We start from the raw sequence: 9,248 nt of genomic DNA, 5'->3' as shown, positions 1-9,248 counted from the left end.
TTTAGCAACAAGCCTGGAAGGACTGAGTTGGCCGTCCATCACGTGGACACTAGGGATCACCCCCCAATCCGGCGTTCAGCATATCGGGTTTCCTTGGAGGTGCAGCAACACATGCGCCAGGAGATTGACGAGATGCTGAAGCTGGGGGTCATCCAGGCATCCAACAGCGCTTGGGCCTCGCCTGTGGTCCTCGTCCCAAAGAAGGACCGGACCACCCGGTTCTGCGTGGACTACAGGGGACTCAACGCTGTCTCGGTCACCGATGCGTACCCTATGCCACGCATCGATGACCTGCTCGATCAGTTGGCCGGGGCCCGGTACCTGACCATCATGGATCTGAGCAGGGGGTACTGGCAGATTCCCCTGACCCAGGAGGCGCGGGAACGCTCTGCCTTTATCACTCCCTTTGGATTGTACGAATCCACAGTGATGTCGTTCGGCATGAAGAATGCCCCTGCCACTTTTCAGCGGATGGTCAACACGCTGCTTAAGGGACTTGAAGAGTACACGGCCGCGTACCTGGATGACATTGCCGTCTTCAGTCCCACCTGGGAGGATCACCTACAGCACCTGACACAGGTGCTGGGGCGGATCCACCAGGCAGGCTTGACCATCAAGCCGGAAAAGTGCCAGCTGGGCATGAGCGAGGTCCACTACCTGGGGCACCGGGTAGGTGGGGGGACCCTTAAGCCAGAGTCGGGGAAAGTGGATGCTATCGCATCCTGGCCCACCCCCAGGACCAAGAAGCAGGTGATGTCCTTCCTGGGCACCGCCGGGTACTATAGGAGGTTCGTCCCCCACTATAGTAGCCTGGCGAAGCCCTTGACGGACCTCACCAAGAAGAAGCTGCCCTCCGCAGTCGATTGGACGAACGACTGCGAGACGGCCTTCCGAGCGCTGAAGGCCGCCCTCTCAAGCTTCCCTGTACTACAGGCGGCCGACTTCACGCTGCCGTTTATAGTGCAGACCGACGCCAGTGATTTTGGCCTCGGTGCCGTACTCAGCCAGGTTGACACTACGGGCCAGGAACACCCCGTTCTGTACCTGAGTCGGAAGCTCCTGCCGAGGGAGGTGGCGTACTCCACTATGGAGAAGGAGTGCCTGCCAATTGTCTGGGCCCTGCAACGGTTGCAGCCGTATTTATACGGGCGCCGCTTCACGGTGGAGACCGACCACAACCCCCTCAGCTGGTTAAACACTGTATCCGGGACGAATGGGAGGCTGCTACACTGGAGCCTAGCTCTCCAGCAGTATCACTTGACCATTCGCCACAAAAGGGGCCGTGACCACGGGAACGCCGATGGGCTATCCTGACAAGGAGAGGGTGCGGATGGGCGCACGGGGGAACACAGGAATGTGCTGCCCCCTGGCGCCCTCTAAAAGGGGGAGGTGGGAGGAATATGGATTAATATTTACCGTCAGCCATGTCCTCACACCCCCATGTGCTGACAGATAGCAGAGGGAGTGAACTCCACAGGAGGGCCCTGCTTCCCTGCTTCAAAGCCCCAGGCCTCTTGGCATACTCAGTGTACATGCAAAATTTGTTTCCACCCCCCGCAGGGGGTCCAGGCTTCAAGGAGAAGGTCACACCTCATCTCCACCAGTTTGGAGCCAACAGAATATTGCAGGAAAACCCCCAGCAGGGGGTATCTGCCTTTGCCCAGGATCAATGAGACCTCCCAGACATGGTGGCACCTACCTTTCATAAGGAATTATGAACCGCCTGGCCATCGCAGGCGCAAACCGGATACATATTTGTGTCCCGGTGGCCACGAGGTACGTTCCCAATGTCTTTGTTTAATGAGACGAGGTCAGGGTAGAGAGATATCCATATCTCCCCATAGAAACCACATGACGGTACCATGTTTGGGCTCTACTTGTAGCCGGAACCCAGGCAGGTCCATTGGTCCCAGAACCATCTCCCTATGACCCTCTGGTCTGGAGCTATGAACCCTAAAGGGTTTTGTGGGTCATTTGCTGCCAGCCCAGAAGAGGGGGAGTGGACCCCTCCCTGAGGCCGGGAGGGGAGGGGCCGGCTACAGGTTAAAAGTCTGGTGCCAGCAAGTAGGCGCGTCTTTCTCTGAAGAGGGGTCACATCCTACACATGTGTTTAGAGGGACCCAGGAAATAGCTGAGTTCATGGCCCTTCATGTGGACTGCAGCAAAGAACATCTCCAAGGAACTTTCATCATACTTGGTAACTGACTTTTACCCTGCTTAACCCTGTTGTAACCATATAACCTGTAATCTGTAACCTCAGACCACTGTATATATTGTCTGTGTATATTGTGTATTATCTAGTGTGCCCATACGGCGATTAAATCTATAATTTAATCTTGTGCTATCTTGTATCTCGATCACGAATCCCCACGTCCGTGTTTTGGCCTAGTTATAAGCTACCGCGGGTTGGTTTCTGACCCTATATAATCCCGTTAGCGGACCGGGTTTATATCAAACTAGAACTGGTGGCAGATACCCAGGCTGAGGAGTCGCTGTTTCACTGCGGCAGTGACCAGGCTCTCTCAGCTTGTTGCCTCTCTGTGCCCGCGTGGACAGAAGGTGTGTGTAAGCTATACCAACCTGACCTTACGTGCTCCCCTGGAGGGCGTAACTTCACGTTTTTGGTAAACCCTGTGATCATACCAGGTCTCGTGAGCTCGACGTGGTTGACGTCAGCAGGCACGAGGGGTGGTATTCATCACACCCCCCTATAAGGCTCCATTCAGATGTCCGTATGTGTTTTGCGGATCCGATCCATGTATCCGTAAAAAACATACGGACATCTGAATGCAGCCTTACAGGGGGGTGATCAATGACAGGGGGGTGATCAATGACAGGGGGGTGATTAATGACAGGGGGGTGATCAGGGAGTCTATATGGCGTGATCACCCCCCTGTCATTGATCACCCCCCTGTAAGGGTCCATTCATATGTCCGTATGTGTTTTGCGGATCCGATCCATGTATCCGTGGATCCGTAAAAAACATACGGACATCTGAATGCAGCCTTACAGGGGGGTGATCAATGACAGGGGGGTGATCAATGACAGGGGGGTGATCAGGGAGTCTATATGGGGTGATCACCCCCCTGTCATTGATCACCCCCCTGTAAGGCTCCATTCAGATGTCCGTATGTGTTTTGCGGATCCGATCCATGTATCCGTGGATCCGTAAAAAACATATGGACATCTGAATGGAGCCTTACAGGGGGGTGATCAATGACAGGAGGGTGATCAATGACAGGGGGGGGTGATCAATGACAGGGGGGTGATCAGGGAGTCTATATGGGGTGATCACCCCCCTGTCATTGATCACCCCCCTGTAAGGCTCCATTCAGATGTCCGTATGCGTTTTGCGGATCCGATCCATGTATCCGTGGATCCGTAAAAAACATACGGACATCTGAATGGAGCCTTACAGGGGGGTGATCAATGACAGGGGGGTGATCAGGGAGTCTATATGGGGTGAGCACCCCCCTGTAAGGCTCAATTCAGACATCTGTATGTGTTTTGCGGATCTGATCCATGTATCCGTGGATCCGTAAAAAACATACGGACATCTGAATGCAGCCTTACAGGGGGGTGATCAATGACAGGGGGGTGATCAATGACAGGGGGGTGATCAGGGAGTCTATATGGGGTGATCACCCCCCTGTCATTGATCACCCCCCTATAAGGCTCCATTCAGACGTCCGTATGTTTTTTACGGATCCGATCCATGTATCAGTGGATCCGTAAAAATCATACGGACATCTGAATGGAGCCTTACAGGGGGGTGATCAATGACAGGGGGGTGATCAGGGAGTCTATATGGGGTGATCACCCCCCTGTAAGGCTCCATTCAGACGTCTGTATGTGTTTTGCGGATCCGATCCATGTATCCGTGGATCCGTAAAAAACATACGGACATCTGAATGCAGCCTTACAGGGGGGTGATAAATGACAGGGGGGTGATAAATGACAGGGGGGTGATCAATGACAGGGGGGTGATCAGGGAGTCTATATGGGGTGATCACCCCCCTGTAAGGCTCCATTCAGAGGTCCGTATGTTTTTTACAGATCCGATCCATGTATCAGTGGATCCGTAAAATTCATACGGACATCTGAATGGAGCCTTACAAGGGGGTGATCAATGACAGGGGGGTGATCAGGGAGTCTATATGGGGTGATCACCCCCGTCATTGATCACCGCCCTGTAAGGCTCCATTCAGACGTCCGTATGTTTTTTACGGATCCGATCCATGTATCAGTGGATCCGTAAAAATCATACGGACGTCTGAATAGAGCCTTACAAGGGGGTGATCAATGACAGGGGGGTGATCAATGACAGGGGGGTGATCAATGACAGGGGGGTGATCAGGGAGTCTATATGGGGTGATCCGGGGTGATCAGGGGTTAATAAGGGGTTAATAAGTGACAGGGGGGGGTGTAGTGTAGTGATGTTTGGTGCTACATATTGCTGAGCTACCTGTGTCTTCTGGTGGTCGATCCAAACAAAAGGGACCACCAGAGGACCAGGTAGCAGGTATATTAGACGCTGTTATCAAAACAGCGTCTAATATACCTGTTAGGGGTTAAAAAAATCACATCTCCAGCCTGCCAGCGAACGATCGCCGCTGGCAGGCTGGAGATCCACTCGCTTACCTTCCGATCTTGTGAACGAGCGCGCCTGTGTGCGCGCGTTCACAGGAAATCTCGCGTCTCGCGAGATGACGCGTATATGCGTGACTGTGCGCAGGGCTGCCGCCTCCGGAACGCGATCCTGCGTTAGGCGGTCCGGAGGTGGTTAAGCCTGGTCAGACCTTCAAAAGAAAAGGACAGATCGTTATCACACAGCTGGTTGGTACAAGAAGGAAGATGACCTTAAGGTCACCTCCAATCCATAGACTTCATATTTTTCCCATATTTCCTTGGTTAGGAAAATACGAAATGAACAATATCTTCAGAAAATGTTTCGGTTCTTCTAACACACCTTCCAGGAAATCTGCAAGTCAATTGGAAATTCCCGCTCTGAGATATAACAGTTCTCAGTCACCCTGTATTATCTTCCAGTCATATTTGGTATCAGATGATGAGTAAAATTGTCCTGATTATAAATGTATTTCTTAATTTGACCTACGGGTACAGAGAAAATGGCAAAGCCAAGATTCTGCCATGTTTTCTCCCTCTCAGGGCAAGAACTGCCCCTCTTCCAATTACACAGGGCTGGGCTTGTATGTGTCATAGCCACTCCCAGCTACAGAGTGGGTAAAACACAGTGACCTACTCAGGTCCTAGTCCTTGGATTATTCCTTGCAAAGACTTTATCTTTTACTGGACACTACCACGGTAATTAAGAACTTACAGACATTCTTTTCCTTTCCATCTCTCACCTATTTCCATCCTACCAATCTGTTCGACTGGCAGGTATATTTATCTGTCAGTTTTAATGTATATTTTTGTGTATAGGTTTTAAAATAAAACTAACGATTTCATCGTTCCAGTTTTGTCCTTGTTACCCGATAATCTGGTCTATGCTAAGAATTCTGTCCTCAGAGGAGACATACTACCGCATTTGTCTTATTTTTATACATTGTTAATTGGTTAGCTAGGTTGCAAATAACCGTTTCGTCCCTTTAGGATTAGCTAGTCGAGGTCTCTTCTCCACCTCAATACGAAGAGTGGTGGCAGCAAATTAATTTGATTTCCAGCTTGAAATCGATAATTTTATTTTACCGATTGTACATACAATCACGATTGTACCATGTATGGGCACACCAACCAATCTGAAACATCTACTGTGCTCACAGTGGATTCGCCTCCAGAAGTCTATAGTGGACGAGACCTGTATGGCAACTGTGGCATAGTACGAGGGGATTGGCGGGTGGTTGTCACAATTACCATCAACAACAGCCTCTCTGACCTTCTAACACCTAGCCTGGGAGTGACTGTGACAGTATCATGGCGGTCTTATCTCCGAATGAAGATGTTGAGGAAAGTCTACATCACAGGAGATGTCACTGGATGGATGAGGTATGTGATGCTGTATTCTACTGTATATAATAATATCCATCCACATATTTGCTTCACAGTAGGGTTGGGGGGGGGGGATTGAAAATATGGCCCACCCTGCCACATCCTGACTCCAGACTACTGTGCGTGTTCTGAATTCTGGGGTTTCACACCCATCTACTACATTATCTGTACTGAGAAAGTTGTCACTGTGCTATCTGTGGTGTTACATGGGACTGCAAGTGACATCTACTACATTATTTGTAAAAAGGGGCGTATCCACAGTTTGGGGGATGGGGCGCAATACATAGCTTGCCCCGGGTGCTGGCAACCCATGCTTCGCCACTGCAGGGGACATTCTAATTAATGGGGCACTTTAGGGGGCATTATAACTGCTGGGTTACTATAGGGAGTATTATAACTACTGGGGCTATTATAAGTGACATTATAACTACTGTGGGCACTATAAGGGGCATTATAACTACTGGGACACTATAGGGAGTATTATAACTACTGGGGGAGCTATAAGTAAAATTATAACTACTGGGAGCCCTATAGGGGGCATTATAACTATCGGGGACAGTATAGGAGGCATTATAACTACTAGGACACTATAGGGAGTATTATAACTACTGGGGGAGCTATAAGTAAAATTATAACTACTGGGAGCCCTATAGGGGGCATTATAACTATCGGGGACAGTATAGGAGGCATTATAACTACTGGGTTCCCTACAGGGGGTGCTATAAGGGAGCATTCTAATTACTGGGGGCTCTATAGAATGGCCTTATTATTATTAGGGCTCTATAAGGGGGCCCTAATACTATTGATGACACTAAAGATGGCATTATTACTATTAGATTAATCAGATTTTATTAAAGTTTTCATCAGATTAAACTTTACAAAATAACAAAAACTCCTTGTAGGAGCTCCATGTCAACTTATGACAGTACTGGTATAAGATATCATGACATCAAGTACATACATAAAGTGCATAACATTGTCGATGCTATTCCATTCTGTCATAATCTGCTGCTCAGTTTGTCAACAGAGCACATAAACCTAACTGAAAAAATATAAAAACAGAAAGAATGTCGAACAGGAAAGAAAAAGAAAGAAAGGAAAGAGGAGGGTAAGGAAGGGGAAGGAACCATATCCCTGTCACTAGGGGAGATATAAAGCCTGAGGCTTTCATCACCACTGAAGGAGTATAAGTAACTCCATTTTGTCTTATTCAGCCACGTGTATTACATTTGGCCAGTACACTACAAAATCTCCCTACCCCCTTCCCCCTTTGGAATGTGGGAAACTTCCTGTGCGGTTTCAGATACCCATACATTCCTTAGTCCTACCATATAAGGTCATTTTGGCTCAAGTGCATGCTGGCCTATGTGTATATACTGTACCTGATTGGTCAAATGCTGTTACTATGAGTCATCTATTATGTTAATGCAGAGCTTATGTGTGATCATACCATAGGTCGAATACTAATGCTAACATATGATTGGATGTCAAGGAAGCTTAACCCCCTCTATTATAACTGTTTGCCAACTGTGAAATAAACCAGAATGGATTGGAACTAGACATGTGTTCAGTGTTCATCTGATTCATTCTCCCGGTACCGGATAGATTTAATTCAAGCTGATCACCGAAATCATGTGTCAGGGACACGTTAGGCAAGAGAGTATATTGCCCAACAGTTTTGGGGGCTCGGTTCTGGGATTGGGAGGGTCCTCTTCAGGTCTACAGTGAAAGACATCAATTCTTGTCCTCCTCTTGGACCTGGAGCAATGACCAAAATCTCAATCAAGTAAGTCGAACCATCTATTTATGATTTCGGTGGATTGCGGTGTCCGGGGCACACGCAAAAGCTCTGGGAAGCTTATGTTGATTGTAAGAGGCTCAGGGAGTCCGTATCGTTAGAGATAGTGCACTATATGAATAATCTGTTCCGGGAACAGAAGGTTACAAGCTTGAATTAACTCTTATGTATATATAGTATAAGTATTTTAGAAGTATTAAGATTATCTGTCTGTGTGAGATGTTGACCGGGTGGTAAGTGTACGGTCACATCCCACTGTGAAATTATTCTGTTTCCATCACTGCCAACATGTAAACTTTATGTTGCACGGTCTAGTCTCACAAATTACTTCCTAGTTAACACATGGGTAGACAATTTGGCAGGATGTGAGAATTGACAGTTAAAATGTGAAACAGAATGTTATGCCCGGCTGGCAACAGGGATGAAAAGCTGTAATAATCTGTGAAGTTGGAAGCTTACAGACTGGTTACATCAGAGCTCCTGTGATGGTGAAGGGGGGAGGCTATGGTGAGTGAGAAAGCAGAGCACTGTCAGGAAGTTATTTGAAAAAAAAAAAAAAAAACTTTCAAAACTGACTCACTACCACTTGAGACCATGGACAGGGAATACATCATAGATCATGTATTTAGCATTATACTAGATTGCCCAGTCAGCCTATTAGGGAGAGATTTGTTCATTAAGCTTGACTTGCAGGTATCAGCGAAGAATCAGGACATAAGAGTACACTCAGATCTCATTCCAGTCTCTACACCAGTGCCACTGATTCTTGCAAACATACAGGACCACCCAGAACTTAATAACATTAACCCTGCATTATGGTCCTCAAATGAATATGACACAGGATTCATAGATTGCACACATTACAAAGCTACTGCGAAACCATGTGTCATCTCAGTGTTCCAGAAACAATACCCGCTGTCAAAAGAGAAACTTGATGGACTTAGACCAATGATAGAAGAATTCCTACAAAAGGGAATCCTGGCAGAGGTGATTTCACCCTACAGCACGCCCGTGAATCCAGTGACAAAGGCAGATGGTGCTACCCGCTTTGTACAGGATTTAGGGGCCATCAACAACATCATTGTGCCTATAGCCCCTGTTGTACCTGATGTCACTTAATTATTATCTGCCATTCCAGCAGACGCTGTTTGGTTCAGTGTGATAGATCTGAAAAATGCATTCTTTTCTATCCCAGTTGATAAGATAACCAGACTACTTTTTGCTTTTTCCTTTGACAGACGTCAACTGACCTGGTGCAGAAATGCCCCAGGGATATGCTGATTCACCTGTAGTGTACAGCATAGTCCTCCAAGCCACGTTAAAATCATGGTACCCCCCCCCCCCCAAGGTTCTGTGCTGCTGCAATATGTCGATGATTTGTTACTGTGTAGCATGTCAGCGGAGGCCAGCATTCAGGATGGTTTATCAATGTTATAAT

This window comes from Bufo bufo, chromosome 2, assembly GCF_905171765.1.
Source record: "Bufo bufo chromosome 2, aBufBuf1.1, whole genome shotgun sequence".
In the NCBI taxonomy this organism is placed as follows: domain Eukaryota; kingdom Metazoa; phylum Chordata; class Amphibia; order Anura; family Bufonidae; genus Bufo; species Bufo bufo.
Note: the sequence above shows the minus strand (reverse complement) of the source record.